Below are 20,091 nucleotides of genomic sequence, written 5' to 3'. Positions count from 1 at the left end.
GACTTGGAATGAGATTCTCCAGTAAACTGATCTGTCCGTGATCTCAGTTGTAGGGTTCACCTGCTCCCCAGGTCTAAACGGTAAACCACAGTCTTCTTAAGTCAGTGTATGGGAGCCTTCTGAGGTTGGTATACGGGAAGAAAAGCTATGACAAACCTAGAACAGCATATTAAAAAGCGGAGACATTACTTTGCCAACAAGGGTCCATATAGTCAAGGCTATGCTTTTTCCAGTAGTCATGTATGGATGTGAGAGTTGAATCATAAAGAAGGCTGAGTCCTGAAGAACTGATGCTTTTGAACTGTGGTATTGGAGAAGAATCTTAAGAGTCCCTTGGACTGCAAGGAGATCAAACCAGTCAATCCTTAAGGAATTCAATCCTGAATATTCATTGGAAGGACTGATGCTAGAGCTGAAGCTCCAGCACTTTGGCCACCTGATGGGAAGACCTGACTCATTAGGAAAGACCCTGATGCTGGGAAAGATTGAAGGCAGGAGGCATAGGGGACGACTGCCGGGAGCAGGAGCTCCGCCCGTGGCAAAGGTCATGAGGAAGGAGGCTCGGCATATGCAAAGGCGGGATCGAGCCTCAGGAGTCCCCCTGGAAATTCTCAAGCATCTACCCCCAAAACCAGAGTCTGCCTACTTTCTGCTTTGTGCTCTCATCTACACCTCTGACTTTATGGGGGGCTGTCCCCCACTACCTCTCTCTGAAAAAAAGAGTTAACTTACAGCTCCAGTTAATAAAGTTCCTGGTTGTGATACCATTTCAACCTACAAACTCCTTTGGAAGTCCTCTAGCCTGCCTGAGAAGGAAATGGCAACCCACTCCAGTGTTCTTGCCTGGAGAATCCCAGGGACGGGGGAGCCTGGTGGGCTTCCATCTAGGGGGTTGCACAGAATCGGACACGACTGTAGTGACTTAGCAGCAGCAGCAGCAGCCTGCCTGAATAGGTTTTTCAGGCCACATGTGATTGCTCAGAGCCTCCCATCTGTGAGAGGCATGAGATGTTCTAAACTGTCTAAATACAGATTCCTTTGAGCAGTTAAAAGATTGATTAGAAATTGTATTGGTGAAGGGTTTTTCACTTCTTGGGTCAATGTTTGCTGCCAAGTCTCCATATCCCTTACCTGCTGTGTCCCTGGCAGTATATTGATTAATATAATTGGTGTAAGTAGTAGCTTTAATGTTTGTAACCTTGGACACTTGAGTTAATTCTTCTTCTTGTTACAGCCCACCACATCTTTGCCCTATAGGAATGCAACTTTAATGCTTTTGGAGGGTGGCGCCTGACTAATCACCTTTAGAGAAAATAAGTTTTCTGAAGAAAGGGTCTTAAAATGTTAACAGGCCTCCAGGCCAGAAGATGATGCAAATCACCTAAACTTTTGCATATGATAAGTTTGCAGGAAGAAAGCCTGGCTTACTGCATGACTCTACCCCTTCCCCCATTATCCTCTATGCATAACTTAAGGTATAAAAACTACTTTGGAAAATAAAGTGCGTGCCTTGTTCACCGAAGCTTGGTCTCCCCATGTCCTTCTTTCTCTTACCTTCTGGCTGAATTATTCAGCCTCTTTTCTCCACTGAATTTCCTCACTGAGCTATCCTTATTTAACCACTCTTTATATCTTTAATTAACATTTAAATAAGCTGTTGTTTCCTGATCGCCGATGCCCTCTCCCCTTCGAATTCCCTGGATCCACCGGGGCTGGACGCCGGCAGACGACAAAGGATGAGATGGTTGGACGGCATCACTGACTCAATGGACATGAGTTTGACAACGCTCCAGGAGATGGGGAAGGACAAGGAAGCCTGGCCTACTGCTGTCCATGGGGTCGCAAAAAGTCGGACACAACTGAGCAACTGAACAACAGAGGGAACCTCCATCATCCTCTAAAGCTGTCTTCTCACTCTTATTGCACTGAATGCCCCTCTTCTGTTCTCTATTCCAGTCATACTGACATTGAAACTCCTCAGGTACCTTGGGAAATTTTATATCGCGAATTTTACCAAGCTTTTCCATTTTTTTGAAATTTCCTATCTTTCTTTTCTGCCTAGAGGACATCTGCTCATCTTTCACAGCTCAGCTTCATTATGAGCATCCTTATTAAATAATTCTTAAACTCTTTTCTGTTAGAATTAACCATTCTCACACCTATAATTAATCTCTTTTATAGTGACAATAACATCTGACTCCACGCTATATGTTCAACCCCTGGTGCCTAGCATAGTGCCTAGAACCTAGGGGTTAAATCAGTAAGTATTTGCTTATTTTTTGCAGAAGTTAATGATCAGATAGCTGTAGTAATGGTGAATATCAACATGATGTGCATCCCATAAGAACACAAGTCTGCACATAATTTTAAGTCCAACCTGCTACAATATTTCAAAAGAATCCCTAATGAAGGGAATCACATATGTTTGCCAAGTACTCACATTGTGCAAATCCTTCATCATCATCATCTCATTTAATTTGCACAGAGATTCTTTAAGATAAACGTTATGGATCACCTACAATATAAAAGGCATTTCTTCTCATTCATGACCTCACTTAATCCTCCCAACAAAGTTGTGAAAAAGGTATTATTTTTACAAATATACAAGTGATAATGTTAAAGCTCAGAGAGATTAGAAAATTTGCTAAAGACCATAGAAGTTAAAATCCAAAATTCAGTATTCCAACCTACTTTTCTGCCTACAAGAAAAAAAGTCCCACAAAATTCAATTTTGAAGTTCTTGCCACAATATTCACAGGTGTTTTGAAATGGACACAGGAGTTTCTAGCATCTTAAGATCACCACAGAAACAAATATTCCCATAAAAGGACATTTGCAGAAAATTTAAAACAGCCCTGTCATCAACACTTCTTAAATATATATAATGCCACACAAGGGAAATTTGCATGCTTTAATACTTGGCAAGACATCAAAGTCTGCTTCTTTAATGTGAAGTATCCTTTAGTTGGTCATGACAGATTTATTACAACTGGATGTTTTCCAGAAGTCATTTTGCTCCTGATTTATTCATTTATTTTAATCTTGGAGAGATTTGAATTGAACTCTAAATTTGTGTTACTAAAACATTAACATTGAGTTCCACCTTAAAAGGGATTGAAAGAAAAACTGCTTTGGCCAACACCAAATACTGGAACGATTCACTTAGCATTTTTGGTTTTGATTGTATTTATTATCTTTTTCAATAAGTATGTCAGTTGAAGCCATGAACGGACTTTGACATACACTGTCAATATGAACATGATCAAAACATTTGGAGAGTGTGGGACTGGAGTCAGAGGGACTTAGTCTCAGATTCTCCATCCATTGTTTACTTTCTCTATGTCCATAGGCATCTTGAATGACTCATCTTGAATGTCAAGAAATATTTTCTTCATTGAGTTTTTAAAAATAAGGTTCTAACAAAGTCAGACACATAGAAAAATTAGGCAACTGGTATGTCACTGAGCTGTCACTCCGTAAGTGAAAACTATTATTACTAGTATTGTTTTAAATAATAAACTTGTTAAATAAGCAATAGAGACTAACATTTCTCATATCTTTTTCACATGTCACTATGCAGGTATGTTCTGATAAACTAGATCCAAGGAGAGACACTGAAAGATTGGGAAATGGATGAAACTGTCTATGATGTCCACTTTACTTCATAGATTTCGGGTATCTTCAATCCTCAGAATTCTAGGTTTATCTGTTTATGTTTGCACTGTCTTTAGCCTTCCTTTCTGAGACAGTGTCAAAATTTCAGGACTTCTGTCTCCACCCTTGGGTCTATTTCTTCCCAGTTCTGAACTGAGTCTCTCCTCACATTTTCCAGTAATCTAATTGTCAAGATAATTATGTCTGTGTTATAAAACTGGATTCCGATACTATTTTGTCTTATTTTTGTGTTTAAGAAACAGAATTGAATCTTTCAAAACAGTTTCATAAAAATTCTTCCGTGAGCTAACACTTCTTATTAAAGAGAACTTTCATTGTATGATTTGAGCTACCCTCGCCAAATGCATTTAGCCAGAGATAACTATTATTAGATGAAAGGATATTTAACTTCTGTGTAATAATAACATGGAAACGACTTCACTTCAAGTAGACATAACTAATCATCTTATACTTTCCGAATAGAGAAGCCCCATGTGGTCCCTTCCTGTCATTTTTTCCTTCATTCTTAGAGAGGATGGGAAGATACTGAGAAAGTACTACGGATTCCTAAAGATCAGAAACCTGGCCGTGCAAACAAATATTATCCATTTAAATAACCCAGACAGTCCAAGAAGGAAAATAAGCTGCTCATAGCAGCTGAGAGGAGTAATCTGAAAGGAGTTTGATGCTAACTTGCTCTAAGACTTGGCAGCTAAATCCTAATCATGACAAAGAATTGCCTCAGACATGTTTCAGGGTGAGTTAATAAACAAACATGCTGATGGACAGTAAAAACTATGATCATTGTTAATTCTTATACTAAGCTAGGATTTAGTGATCAGGTTGTAAATACTGCATACATACTTACTTTTTAAATATTTGCTTTATAAGATGGTATTCTGCACTGCCTGCTGCCCCCAGTCCCCAGCCCCCAGTCAGGGCAGCTCAGTGTCAAAGCAAAAATAAAACTATCTTAAGAAAATCCTCTCCCAAATACCAAAGTAACTTGCACATTCATTTCTAAAGAGCAAATCAGTGTCTCACGATAGAAGTTTCCTGAAATCCTTGTAAAGCAAATCCTTTTCTGGTAATAGATATGTTGCTCTTGTTTACCCAAGGTCTCTTCCCTTTACCCACATCAGGATCACTGGTCAGTTAACATGGTCATGTAAGCCAGTTAAAGTGTGCTCAAAGTACCTTGGTCTTCTATGAATCCAATAAGTACTTAGCTGTAAATAGGAAGATTTTTCTGAATGTAATTACATACCTTCTTAATGAGAAAACAAACATTAATATATAATGTATTTTCATTGGTTACTATAATTTGAACTTCAGTTTACATTTGATTTTAAGCAATCTATTTTCTATTAGCATGTCAATTATGAATGTCTGTTACACACCCATATAGATATGCATATAAGTATACATGTTATAAATATTTATATATGGCTATGTACAAGAAACCTACTTTACAAAAAGGAATTGTTTTTCTTTGAATCTAAATCAGAATCACTTCTATTTTATAAACAATTGTCTATGACAGTGTTTCTACAATGTTGGTATATTTCTTAAACATTCTTTCCTTGTGACAGCTGTTTTGCTTCTCATATCTACGGATTGAGACCACACATAATGAAATTGAGCTGCCATAAATTCAATGGTTTTCTAAAGTGCTTTCTCATTCTTTGCATACAATTATATATTTTTTGAAATCAAAGGTAATGTGGGTATTCATTCAATAAGTATTTACTAACTGTATTACTTGGGTTTCCCTGGTGGCTCAGGGATAAAGAATCTGCCTCCCAAGGCAGATGTGAGTTCAATCCCTGGGTTGGGAACATCCCCTGGAGAAGGGAATGGCAACCGACTCCAGTATTCTTGCCTGGGAAATTCCACATACAGAGGAGGCTGGTCGGCTATAGACCATGGGTTGCAAAGAGTTGGACATGACCTAGCAACTAAAACAGCAGCAACAGCAAATTGTATTTTTTAGCTATTTCTAGGTAACAAATTACATCAAAGTCTAGTAGCTTAAAATATCAGACATTTCTTATAGCAAATAGTCCCAGAGACCAAGAATCCAGGAGTGGTACCCGTTGGACAGTTCTGGCCCAGGGATCTTATCAGCTTGTAATCAGGCTATTGCCTGGGAACTTAGTCATCTGAAGCCCAACTCAGTCTGTGAAATCCACCCCCAAGTTCCGGTTCATGGCTGCTCATAGACCTCATCTCTTCATTAGTTATTGGTCAGAGATATCAGTTTCTATATAAGAAAAGCATCTCTACGTGAATGCTTGTAACAAGACAACTGGCTTTCCTCAGATCAAGTAAGGAGAGAGGTAAGAATGTGTGTGTGTGTGTGTGTGTGTGTGCGTGTGTAACACACAGAGAATCAGAAAAAAAGAAGAGAGAGAGCAGAGAAAATGCAGGGTCTTTTACAACCTAAGCTTGGAAGTCACATACTAGGACTTCTGTCACATTCTATTGATAACACAGATCAACACATCAACCTTGGCATAGTGTCAAAAAGGACTGCATACAGATTTAATACCATGAGGAAGAGATCATGGTGGACCATTTTGGTGACTAGCTGTCACAGTAACTAACTGTGGGCTAAGTAAAATATATTCTAAATAACACATACATCTAAAACCCAAAAATGAGAGTCCTTCGTAAGTTTTCTATACTCGTTACAACTCCAACATAAATATTATAAATAATTTGTTATCTACAGTTTTCTTTTTTTTTACATATATGGATGTATGTGCATGCATAATTCATAAAAATATTCTGGAACTATACATTCTGTACTGAAGCAGACTCTTTCACACAGTAATCTATCGTGAACATCTTTCCACATAGGTCTGCTTTATTCAGTCATCAGTGACTAAATTCCTTGTAGCTCAGCTAGTAAAGAATCCACCTGCAATGCAGGAGACCTGGGTTCAATCCCTGGGTTGGGAAGATCCCCAGGAGAAGGGAAAAGCTACCCACTCCAATATTCTGGCCTGGAGAATTCCATGGATTATATAGACCATGGGGTCACCAAGGGTCGGACACAACTGAGTGACTTTCAATTTCACATAGGTCTACTTTATTCAATCATCAATGACTAAATAGTATTTCCTATTAAGGATTTAATAAAATTATGTTGTAACCAATTTTTCAATGGTTACATGTTGATCGTTTCTAATTTTTCTCCACTGCAGTTTGCTTCAAAAAATTTGTGTCACATTAATCATGGTAGAATTTACATACATTTGAAAAGGAAAATTAGAAAATTCAAGTAATATTTTTTCAAAAGAAAAAAAGCCTAGTATTTCATGAAGGCATTTTTTAGTTAAGTTTTAGAGACATTAGCTATATATTTCTGTTCCAAACTGTGATATACACCTAAGCATATTTGTTCAAAAGCTACCCTGTTTGTATGTATGAACATGACCCCTGAGTTCAGGGGACCTACGATCTTTGGCAGAGAAGGAAATGGCAACCCACTCCAGTGTTCTTGCCTGGAGAATCCCAGGGATGGGGGAGCCTGGTGGGATGCCGTCTATGGGGTCGCACAGGGTCAGACATGACTGAAGCGACTTAGCAGCAGCAGCATGATCTTTGGCAGTGGTAGTGATGGTGGGGATGATGACTTGGTGATGATGGTGATGGTGGTGTGATGAAGTGGTGGTGATGGTCATTATGGCAGCGGCAGTATTAGAAGTAGAGAATTGTTGGATGCACTGAGGCAGATAAGCAAACAAGAAAACTCAATACAGTGTAATAAGTGCTGTGATAAGAAAGCCCTTAGAAGAACTAATCTACTGCAGCTTTAGGAAATCTTCCTCATCAAATATTTCTTATTAGCAAAGACAGGAAGGATGTAGGTTAGCCAGGCCATCTGAGTCAGCTGTCATTAATTGAAAAACTAATATCTGTTTCCAGTCCTCCTACTTTTAAATTTGTACACACAAATTCATTCTTCAGTCCCGTTGACAGAGATAAGCACCTCCTCCCCACCTCCAGAAAAGAGATATGCTGATGCTTACCATCTTTAAGTTTGTTAATTTATTCATTTATCAATATTCACTGAAAATCTACCATGCGTCTAAACACTGATAGGGCAATAGGAGAGCTGGGGTCTAATACCTCTCCCACCAGTCGGCTATGGCTAGCTAGGCTGTCATATGATACAAATGTGATCTCTTAGTGGTGCATATATGCTCAGCTGCTAAGTCATGTCCAGTTCTTTGCAACCCCATGGACTATATCCCACCAGGCTCCTCTGTCCATGGGATTTCCCAGGCAAGAATATTGAAATGGGTAGCCATTTCCTTCTCCAGGGGATCATCCCAATCCAGGGATGGAACCCATGTCTCCTGCATTGGTAGGGGTACAACCCTACATAATCAAGACAGAGGAAGAAACTTCTATGGATCAGGAAGCTTCTCCAAGATTACTATTTATAAGCAGTTTGATTATAAGTTGTTGTCATTGTTGTTTGATATGACTTCTTACACAAAATTTGGGAAATTCCTCAATAAAATGAGGAAAGGCAGGTTTGGGGGGGCATGACTTTAAACATAAACTCTAATAAAACTGAGCCACTTCATCAAAGTCCTTACAATATTTGAAGTTTCATTTTATTTTAGTTTCAACTATCCATATAAGTATTTTATATATTATATTAAAAAACAGAAATTTGGTTTATACAATGGCTTTAGGAAAACAGGCTGAAATTATCTTAGTCAACAACCTCGTGACATAGAGCAGCAACGATTTAGATGTTGCTTTTCAAAAACAGCATCTGGAAACTGAATTTCTATTTCTCTTTGGCTTGCAAAAATTGGTATTTTGCTGCTAAATATAGGCCTGTGTATAATACACACTTAGAGTTTGGGGCTCTACCTTATAAGGTAAAAATAGGTGTAGAAATGTCATAAAATAGATAGTGCTCCAAATTCCACTGGCACCAGTAACAAGACCCAGCTGTGCATGGTAAACTCCTCAAAGACTACACTTTAGGCACTGCAAGGGTTTAGCCAAGTCTCATTATTTCTGCAAACATCTCAGAACTGCTGAAAGTTCTATTTTGGCACATAACAGATGTATCAAAACATGCTGGACTTTTCTCAGTAGCTTTCTGTATGTACTTTTGAAAAGTTAGTATGTTACAAACTATCAAACTTTCTGACATGATTTTGGTCTCAAATCTGCACTGATGGATGGTTCATGTCCACCAACATGGAAATTTCTCCCCAAAACCATTTCTCCATCACAGTGCTATTGTATCCCAGAGCGCAAGCATCCAAAGAGTGAAGAAATCATTTATGCTAATTTGTGGTGCCATGTTACAGATATTTAATAATATTAAATATAAAATATTAATGTAGTTTGAAGTAAAAATTAGAACTGACACCACCATGAACCAGTTATTTATAGAGTCCTCTCCAAAAGTAGCTTATTTCTCACATGAAAGTACATCTTAAGAACTTACTGAAATAAACAAGGCATTTAAATCTATGCAGCTCTAACTTTGTAAGTGATGAAAAATCTACTGTCCATATAACTAATTCTCATGCTTTTCAGTTTTCTTGACTGGCTTTCAAGTGGTCATAAAGGCAATGGCTATGTATTTGAAGACCAATGAAACTGTCACCGAGATGGTCAGTCTTGCTCATTTCTGGTCATCATGTAATTATCAAAAGGAAGTAATCTAGTGCAACAAACAGTGATGGCATAAACTCAGCTATCTATCAATCATTCATAATATACATCAATTCTATTAGAAACAAGCCCTCATCCAAAAGACTCCATCATGCAGTGTCCCCACCTAATGCTGCTAAGTCACTTCAGTCATGTCTGACTCTGTGCGACCCCATAGAAGGCAGCCCATCAGGCTCCCCCGTCCCTGGGATTCTCCAGGCAAGAACATTGGAGTGGGTTGCCATTTCCTTCTCCAATGCATGAAAGTGAAAAGTGAAAGTGAAGTCGCTCAGTCATACCCGACTCTTAGCGACCCCAAGGACTGCGGCCTACCAGGCTCCTCCGTCCATGGGATTTTCCAGGCAAGAGTACTGGAGTGGGTTGTCATTGCCTTCTCCACCCCACCCTACTATTTACCCTCAAACAGAAAATGTATTATTAATAAAAATGATCTCTGATATTTCTAGATAGTCACTCTATCCGAAGTACTATTCTTTTTTCAAGTGTTTTTGTTGGCTTTTTTTTTTCCACACTAGCCAGCATGCAGGATCTTCCGCCAGCCAGGAATGGACCCTGGGCCCCTTGCAATGGGAGTGCGGAGTCTTAACTACTGGACTACCAAGGAAGACCAGGCACTATTCTAAATGCTTTACAAACTGTAGAATTTAAATTTTACAATGGAGTCACTATTCTTACTCCCTTTTTACTCAGGAGATACACGGGGGTAAAATGATTCACTTAAGTGTTCTCAGCTAAATAAATGACCAGGTTTCAGAGTGACCAAGGCGCATGTTCTTTTCTGCTTTTCAGACCACCTCTTTTGTAAGAGGCATAAGCCTCTCCTTTTTCTAGTCCAGGGGTTTAAAAGGAAGATTGTTAAAAAAAAAAAAAAAGAAAAAAAAAAAGGAAGATTGTTATCAAGGAAGTATTGGAGGGGCTTCCCTGGTAGTCCAGTGGCTAAGACTTCATACTGTCAGTGGGGGCAGGCCCAATTTGATCCCTGATCAAGGAACTAGGTCCCAGAGACTGCAATTAAGACTTGGTACAGCCAAATAAATAAAGTATTGGAAAGTTTACCTGCCATGTACAGATCTATTTTCAGGTCCTTAAAAATTATCTAGGGGCTTCCCTGGTGGCTCAGTGGTAAAGAATCCTGCCTGCAATGCAAGAGACCTGGGTTTGATTTCTGGTTTGAGAAGATCTCCTGGAAAAGGGAATGGCAACCCACTCCAGTATTCTGGCCTGCAGAATTCCATGGACAGGGGAGCCTGGTGGGTTACACTCCATGAGGTCGCAGAGAGTCGGGCACAATTGAGCGACTAAGCGCAGCACAGCATATTTAGTAAAAGAAACTCACATACTCGTGCAACCATTATTAAAAGCAGCATAGAAGTTCCTCAGAAAGCTAAAAATAGAGCTACCATATGATCCAGCAATTTCAATTCTGGGTATATATATTCCAGGTAAGTATTCTTGCCTGGAGAATCCCATGCACAGAGGAGCCTAGTAAGCTACCGTCTATAGGGTCACACAGAATTGGACACAACTGAAGCAACTAAGCAGACTCAGATAGAAACATCTAATTCATATAAGAAATAAGACAGTTGATATTTCATTGTTTCAAAATAATGATAGATCTTAGCCAAAAATAATAGCAAATAAGCCACAGAAGAGGAAGTCTTCTAACGTACTTTTTAAAAAATAAAGGCCATCTAAAGAGAGCAGATGGGCTGCCCCAATGGCTCAGTGGTAAAGAATCCACTTGCAATGCAGAAGACATGGTTCAATCCCTAGTTGGGAAGATTCCCCTGGACAAGGAAATGGTAACCCATTCCAGTATTTTTTTTTTTTAATTTTAAAACATTTTATTGAACTAGTAATAGAAGAAACACACTGCTTGACATAATAAAGAATAATCTATTTCAAACGCTTATCTATCATTTTAATACTTCATGGTGACACAATGGAGACAGTCCTATGAGTATCTGGAATAAAATGAGAATATTTTGCTATCACCAATAAATTTTGCATTTTTTCCTGGGCATGCTAACCAATGCAATATGAAAAGAGTTAGGGAGAAAGTGCACAAGTACAAACACTGTAAAGGAAACACCAAAGTTTTTGCCAATGACATAAATACCTATTTAGAACATGTTTTCTTTGGTTTTATTTTGCTCTTTCCTAATGTGAAAACTCAGATTACTGATTCAAGACCTTCTTCTCTCTTTTTTTTTAATATGAGCATTTAATGGTATAAATTTCCTTCCAAATTCTAGTTTAGCTGCATCCTAGAAATTCTGGTACAATTTCCATTTTGTTCAGTGTAAAACATTTTCCTATTTCCTTTGAGAATTTTCCTTTGACTCATGTATGATTTTAAAATATGCTGCTTTATTGCCTAGTGTTTGGAGATGTTCCTCTTTTCTGTTTTCTGATTTCTACTTTAATTCTGTTATAAAGAGAAAATCTGTTTCATATTATATCAGTTCCTCTTTATTTGTTAAGGTTTATTTATTTATTTTATTTATTTATTTTTTATTTATTTTATTTTATTTTATTTTTAAACTTTACAATATTGTATTGGTTTTGCCATATATCAAAATGAATCTGCCACAGGTATACATGTGTTCCCCATCCTGAACCTTCCTCCCTCCTCCCTCCCCATACCATCCCTCTGGGTCGTCCCAGTGCACCAGCCCCAAGCATCCAGTATCGTGCATCGAACCTGGACTGGCGACTCGTTCTTGCCTGGGAAATCCCATGGACAGAAGACACTGGCAGGCTGCAGTCCATGGGGTTGCAAAAGAGTCAGACACAACTGAGTAACTAAAAATAACAACCAAAGAAAACAGAGACTGTGTTATAAGACCAAGCTGAAGCCAATATCTAAGTATCAAAGAAGAGTCAGACACACATGTAGATGAGAGGTACAATTTGTATGACCAGATCTTAGATATTTATCTTACCCTTTTCCCTTATGTATTAGTAACTGTTTAGGAAGACATAATCCTGTATATTTTGGTCTTCTCACTCATATACTCTGAGAATTTCTAATAACCAAAATAATTCCTGGTATTAGGCCCACATTACACTTGCTCAGGCAAAATAAACAATCCCTTTGCATGATTATTTCCACTGTCTGTCACTTCCAGAAATCTGTTGTAACAAGCAGCATCCTGACAAGTACAGGAAATGAATCACTCACCTTTTGACCCTCGTCAATGTCTGCACCTAAAATTTCAACCTGATACATGACTGAATACAACTGAAAATGCTTCAGTCATATTGCTTTGGTTCTTCTGCTGACAGCCTGAGCTCTAAGTAAATTTGATACTTAGAGAAATTGTTTTAACAATTAGAAATTGGACAATGATTGTTGCTAAATTATGCATTAGAAATATTTTAAGAAATACTTAGGAAATTCTTCCTAAATAATTTGGTGAAAACGTTACCAAGACCATGACATTTTACCTTCATCCCTCAAGCAAATACAGCTTTTCCCTAAAGGTAAGGATCACATTGTTCCCTGACTTGATCTTCTCTTGATTTCCAAGGAGCTGTATTATGTCTGGAATTCCAAGAGGAAAGGGCCATTTTTTTATCTCAGCCAAAGTCATTTTCATTTGTATATTTCAGATGGAATAACTTAAACATGTGTTTTTAGAGCTACTTTTCAGCCGAACACACTGTTGATGCCTCCAGTGGTAAACTTTTTCCGGAAAAAAACATTCCTTTTGAAAACAAATCTCCTTAAAATATCTTGTACTCTAGCTAATTTTATACCAAAAAACACTGTCATGAAAAATATATATAAAATATTTGGTAACAATACCAGCACAGAACCACCCTGTGGTAAGCAAAAGGGATGAAATATTCCTCAGAATATTTCTTGGTGGTAAAAGAGGACCACCAAAGATCAGATCACTTGGTTCTTGATATAAGACAGTGGTTAACATTACAGCTTTAAAAATATGATGATATACTATTGTCATGGAAATTAAAATGGAGAAAGTCTTATCCAGGCTTCAGAAGCAAGAGAGCAGGCCTCTGACTTGTTCCTGACTGACCTGGACTCTGCTTGGATTCCGTGCCTGCCTGCAAGCACAGCAAGCCAGGCAACACTTGAGATAAGAAAGGGAGTGGGTCTTGGAATCTCTTTTAAGCCCCTGAGGACCAGGCCAGCCTCCCAGGTTCTAAGAAGTCTTATGACTCACAAGGTGAAACAAACTGGAACAGCATTGTAAAAGCTTGTAAAAGTTAAAACAGAGCTGAATTTTTGCACAAAAACTGATGATGATGGTATCAGTTTGCAGCCTGGGATTATAAGCAGGAGCCCCCAGCACTGCCATCTGAAGGCTTAGCTGTAGGGTAGATGCACCGCCTGGAACCCTTTCACAACTGAGACTCCGGATTGCTATTAACAAGGGACTTACCAGTCTGGATATAGATTGTTGGCCCAATTTGGTGATGTATACACTGTTCTTTCTATTGTTTCTACATCTTTTCTTTTAAATGACTGTATATTGAAATTGTCAAATAATTTTCTATAAAAAATTAAAATTGTTTACTTGTGAGTAACAGATTTCTTTTGTTAACAAATTTCCTTCCAACCTAAAATGAAAGTAAAACTTTTGGCAAAACAGTTATAGTCATATGTAATATTATAATAAATCTACACATATATGTATACATAATAAAAGTAGCATCTTATTTACTGCCCAAATGCTTATAAAAGATTAATTTAATTGCTTGTCTGCTTGCTTGCATATTAAAGATCCAATATACTTTTTTCTACAAATACTTGACTCCCTCACAAGATATGGATTATTTACTGTGAATATCTACATAGATGGATGGATGGATAAAAGTAGAAGAAAAGCAACCGTGAAAATCTAAACATGTTATAGCTCTTACTCAGGATAAATTTTATTTAAAGCACTGCAGTGATGATAATCATTCACCTACTTTTTCAACTACCTTGAAATGGGAGCAATATCAAGGAAACATTTCTATGAAGTTCCTGATTGTTGATTTCACCTAAACTGCACAGCTGGCCTTTTACCAAATTGTCAAAAAGGGGAAATTTGTCTTAAATTTGTCTTGAGTACACCCACCCTTGCTAACCCTTGACCTGGTTTCTAGACACAAACTTCCCCAATCCTCACATTTCCCCAGATGGGTCTGTTAATATCCTTCTTGTACAATTTCAGGCCTGTCCAATTCCTACATAAATCCAGAGCAAGTTCTGAATGCAACAATACAGTTCTAGAGTCCAACCCTCAACCCACCTCCACTTGAGAATCTCTGAACTTACTGAGGCTCCCAGATCAAGGATGTGAAGGCTCAGAGCTCACACAGTGATCTTTGAATCTCTGACTTCTATGACCATGAACAGAGAACTAGGCAATTAAGAACAATCTTTCTTATGAATGAAATGGATGGACCTAGAGATTATCCTACTAAGCAAAGTTAGAAAGAGAAAAAAAATAACATATGATATCATTTATATGTGGAATCTAACATTTGACACAAATGCACATATCTATGAAACAAACACAGATTTACAGATACAGAGAACAGATCAGTGGTTGCCAAGGGGAAAGGGGTTGGGGAGGGAAGGGCTGGGAGTTTGCAATTAGCAGATACAAACTATTATATTAACATATAGGATCAATAAACAGCAAGGTCCTACTGTACAGCACAGGGAACTATATTCAATATCCTGTGATAAACCATTGATAAACGATCACTGCAAAGAAATAGAGGAAAACAACAGAATGGGAAAGACTAGAGATCTCTTCAAGAAAATTAGAGATACCAAGGGAACATTTCATGCAAAGATGGGCTCGATAAAGGACAGAAATGGTATGGACCTAACAGAAGCAGAAGATATTAAGAAGAGGTGGCAAGAATACACAGAAAAACCGTACAAAAAAGATCTTCATGACCCAGATAATCACGAAGGTGTGATCACGGACCTAGAGCTAGACATCCTGGAATGTGAAGTCAAGTGGGCCTTAGAAAGTATCAGAACGAACAAAGCTACTGGAAGTGATGGAATTCCAGTTGAGCTCTTTCAAATCCTGAAAGATGATGCTGTGAAAGTGCTGCACTCAATATGCCAGCAAATTTGGAAAACTCAGCAGTGGCCACAGGACTGGAAAAGGTCAGTTTTCATTCCAATCCCAAAGAAAGGCAATAACAAAGAATACTCAAACTACCACACAATTGCACTCATCTCACACACTAGTAAAGTAATGCTCAAAATTCTCCAAGACAGGCTTCAGCAATATGTGAACCATGAACTTCCAGTTGTTCAAGCTGGTTTTAGAAAAGGCTGAGGAACCAGAGACCAAATTGCCAACATCCGCTGGATCATGGAAAAAGCAAGAGAGTTCCAGAAAAACATTTATTTCTGCTTTATTGACTATGCCAAAGCCTTTGACTGTATGGATCACAAGAAACTGTGGAAAATTCTGAAAGAGATGGAAATACCAGACAACCTGACCTGCCTCTTGAGAAATCTGTATGCAGGTCAGGAAGCAACAGTTAGAACTGGACATGGAACAACAGACTGGTTCCAAATAGGAAAAGGAGTACGTCAAGGCTGTATATTGTCACCCTGCTTATTTAACTTATATGCAGACTACATCATGAGAAATGCTGGGCTGGAAGAAGCACAAGCTGGAATCAAGATATCCGGGAGAAATATCAATGACCTCAGATATGCAGATGACACCACCCTTATGGCAGAAAGTGAAGAGGAACTAAAAAGCCTCTTGATGAAGGTGAAAGAAGAGAGTGAAAAGTTGGCTTAAAGCTCAACATTCAGAAAACTAAGATCATGGCATCTGGTCCCAACACTTCATGGGAAATAGATGGGGAAACAGTGGAAACAGTGTCAGACTTTATTTTGGGGGGCTCCAAAATCACTGCAGATGGTGACTGCAGCCATGAAATTAAAAGACGCTTACTCCTTGGAAGGAAAGTTATGACCAACCTAGATAGCATATTCAAAAGCAGAGACATTACTTTGCCAACAAAGGTCCATCTAGTCAAGGCTATGGTTTTTCCTGTGGTCATGTATGGATATGAGAGTTGGACTGTGAAGAAAGCTGAGCGCCAAAGAATTGATGCTTTTGAACTGTGGTGTTGGAGAAGACTCTTGAGAGTCCCTTGGACTGCAAGGAGATCCAACCAGTCCATTCTGAAGGAGATCAGCCCTGGGACTTCTTTGGAAGGAATGATGCTGAAGCTGAAACTCCAGTACTTGGCCACCTCATGCAAAGAGTTGACTCATTGGAAAAGACTCTGATGCTGGGAGGGATTGGGGGCAGGAGGAGAAGGGGACGACAGAGGATGAGATGGCTGGATGGCATCACTGACTCGATGGACATGAGTCTTGGTGAACTCCGGGAGTTGGTGATGGACAGGGAGGCCTGACGTGCTGCGATTCATGGGGTCGCAAAGAGTCGGACACAACTGAGCAACTGAACTGAACTGAACTGATAAACCATAATGAAAAAAAGGACAGTCTTTTTCATGAAGATAAGAAAAAATATGTATTAATCTTACGTATACTGTGCGTGTATGTGTATTGCTCAAAGTCAAAGATTTAGCAAGGTAATGAATTAATAGGCCAAGTTCTCAGAGAAACGGTAAAACCAGAGAAGTTAAGCCTGTGATTTTGATACTGCTTTTGCCACCCCCAGGCATTGTACCAGTTCAGTTGTGGCAAGTGGCAGTTTCTTTCCAGCCTTGCAGAGCTAGGAGGACAAAAGCTGGAGTCCAGGACACACCCTGAGTGGGGGCCCCTATCCCCCATCTGGGTTTGCACTCAGAGGTGTTGCCTCTTAAGAGTAAGGATGGGAAATAAACAAGCTTTCATATGGACTGAAACTCAGCTTCAGGTGTGTGCCTGCAGCCCACATACAGGACACCAGGGGCTCTGACCCTCAGGAAAATTATGTTAGAAGTCCAGCATGTGGTTCCTGCTCATCAGTTTTGGCCCCAGTTGTTCTGATCACCAGTACCAGCCGGTGATTTCCTGCTTGCCTTCACAGGATTAGGTTTCAACATATGAATTCTGGAGGCATGTGTTCATATCACGTCTTCACTGCAATATTATTCACAATAGCCAAAAGGTGGAAGCGACACAATGTCCATGGACAGACAAATGGTTACACAAAATGAGGTTTATACATACAATGGATTATTAAGGAATATTATTGGGCCTTAAAAGGAGAGGAAGTCCTGTCACCTGCTACAACATAGATGAAGCTTGAGGATTATGCTAAGTGAAGTGAGCCCATCACAGAAAGACAATTACAAGGGTATCTAAAGTTCTCAAATTCATAGAAACATTAGAACGGTTGCTACCAGGGCCTGGGAGGTAAGGGAAAAGGTACAGAGGTTCAGTTTTGCAAGTTGAAAACTGGAGACCTGTAACAATTCCCAACACAGGTGAACTGTACACTTACAAATTATTAAGATGGTAAATTTCATGTTATGTGTTTTTTATCACAATAAAAAATAAACAATGTAGATTTTCAAAGGAGGAACCACTTGCCAGATTCCCTATTGCTATATCCTGTCTGCCTCCCTATCTAATTGCTCGGTCGGTACCCACTGCCTCTGCAGCGGCCCCTCAAATGACCACCGGCCCCTGAAGGAACTATGTCTTCTGTGCATTTCCTATGAAAGCATGTGGGCAATGTCAATAATTAATAGCTGATAAATCACTTCAGAATCCCTGTTTCCAAAGGTAGCAATAACTGTTCCTCCTGCTGCTGCTGCTGCTGCAAAGTCGCTTCAGTCGTGTCTGACTCTGTGCGACCCCATGGACTGCAGCCTACCAGGCTTCTCCGTCCATGGGATTCTCCAGGCAAGAACACTGGAGTGGGTTGCCATTTCCTTCCCCAATGCATGAAAGTGGAAAGTGAAAGTGAAGTCACTCAGTCGTGTCTGACTCTTAGCGACCCCATGGACTGCAGCCTACCAGGCTCCTCCATCCATGGGATTTTCCAGGCAACAGTACTGGAGTGGGGTGCCATTACCTTCTCCCAACTGTTCCTCCTAGAAGGCCTGAAATAGAAGAGGCAATTCTCTGCTCATCCATCTCTAAGTCTTTGTTATTGTGGCTTAGTCGCTAAGTCATGTCTTTGCAACCCATGGACTATAGCCCACCAGGCTCCTCTGTCCCTGGGATTTCCCAGCAAGAATACTGGAGTGGGTTGTTATTTCCTTCTCCAGAGGATCTTCCCAACCCAGGGACTGAACCTGTGTCTCCTACGTTGCAGACAGATTCTTTACCACTGAACCACTGACCAAAACAGCCTTATGAAATCAGGCACAGTTTTGAAAACCCCTGATAATGCACCACCTTAACAAAGGTGTCATAATTCTGAGCTATTATTTTACTTTGGACTGGAGATCAAAATTTTCATCTTATGTAAGGTAAATGAACTTTCAGGAAATTCAGTTTCCCTTTACACTTGTAGTTCAAACTTTTCTATTCTTCCACTAATAGATCTCAACAGATAGGAAACTTTTTAAAGATGTCAGCAGCATTTGATTGAAAATACTTTCATTAAAATCCAGGCCTTAATTATTAGCAAAAGTGAAATTAAAATACCTCATTGATCAAACGCAATTTTTTAAAAAGCCTGCTGTGGAAATTCTTTTTCTCGTCTCCTAGCACATTCTATCTTGTACTGCAAAGAACTCCTTTCTTCAACAAAATAGCAATTCTCCTTTATTCAACAGTGAATTGTTAAATCCCCATGTTTCACTCTCTCTTTTCTTTCTAACTTCCTTTGACTAATATCTTTTTGAACATTCTTTTTGGGATATTAAAAGAATGGAAATGAGGAAAGGTGAAAATTAAAGAAAATAGAGTTAGAAGAAATGATCCATAAATTCATCATAAATTATATCCCAATGAAATAACAGCCACCCAAAGGAGTTCCTGACACATGACAGGATTATTCTAATATCAAGAAATGGGAGTATTTTGTCCATGATTGAATGGACTAAGAATAATTTCCATAAATGCTAAGTGTGCTCTGGCAAACCAAGAGGGCCCAGGTCGGACTGCTTGCTTAGAAGGGATTTCTAATACATTTTTAAGTTGTGCCAAGTAGTTCTTGTGAACAGTTTTAAGGATTTTGTAGACCAGCTTATACTCATTTTTTTTTTCTTTTACTGACACTGGTGTCCAAAAAGTACATCAAAGAAAGAAATATAAAAATTGCTTAAGCCATAAGCAAGAGAGCAAATCCTTTAATTAAGTCCTTTAATTAAAGTAGACTTTAGCCTGAGGTATTTGAACTATGCTGTTTTTCTCAGGAAATAAAGGAAGTGTGGCCTTGCCATTTTTCATATTTCCTCTAAGCAGATAACTAGTTATGTCTTATTTCTAGTTACTAAAAGCCTATCAAACTTTCATGACTTTAGGGGTATTGTCAAGCAATTATCAATATAGTCTCAAACTTTAGAGTCTGTAAATTATAAGCACACCTCTAATGCATCATGTTTCAATCACGGAAACTGATAACATGTGTAAAATAAGTTACTAGAGTAGAAATGATGTCTAAATAAAAAATTCCATAAGAATAGTATCCAGATCCAAAATATTCAAATGTTGCTACTTTAAAAGAAGAATAAATGCATTTTCAAAAATCCCTGGTAAGTATGGGTCACAGGGAGCATGCATTTGCCAAAAGTCTTCCAACAGTGAAAACT

This window comes from Bubalus kerabau, chromosome 12 (assembly GCF_029407905.1).
Source record: "Bubalus kerabau isolate K-KA32 ecotype Philippines breed swamp buffalo chromosome 12, PCC_UOA_SB_1v2, whole genome shotgun sequence".
NCBI lineage: Eukaryota > Metazoa > Chordata > Mammalia > Artiodactyla > Bovidae > Bubalus > Bubalus kerabau.
Note: the sequence above shows the minus strand (reverse complement) of the source record.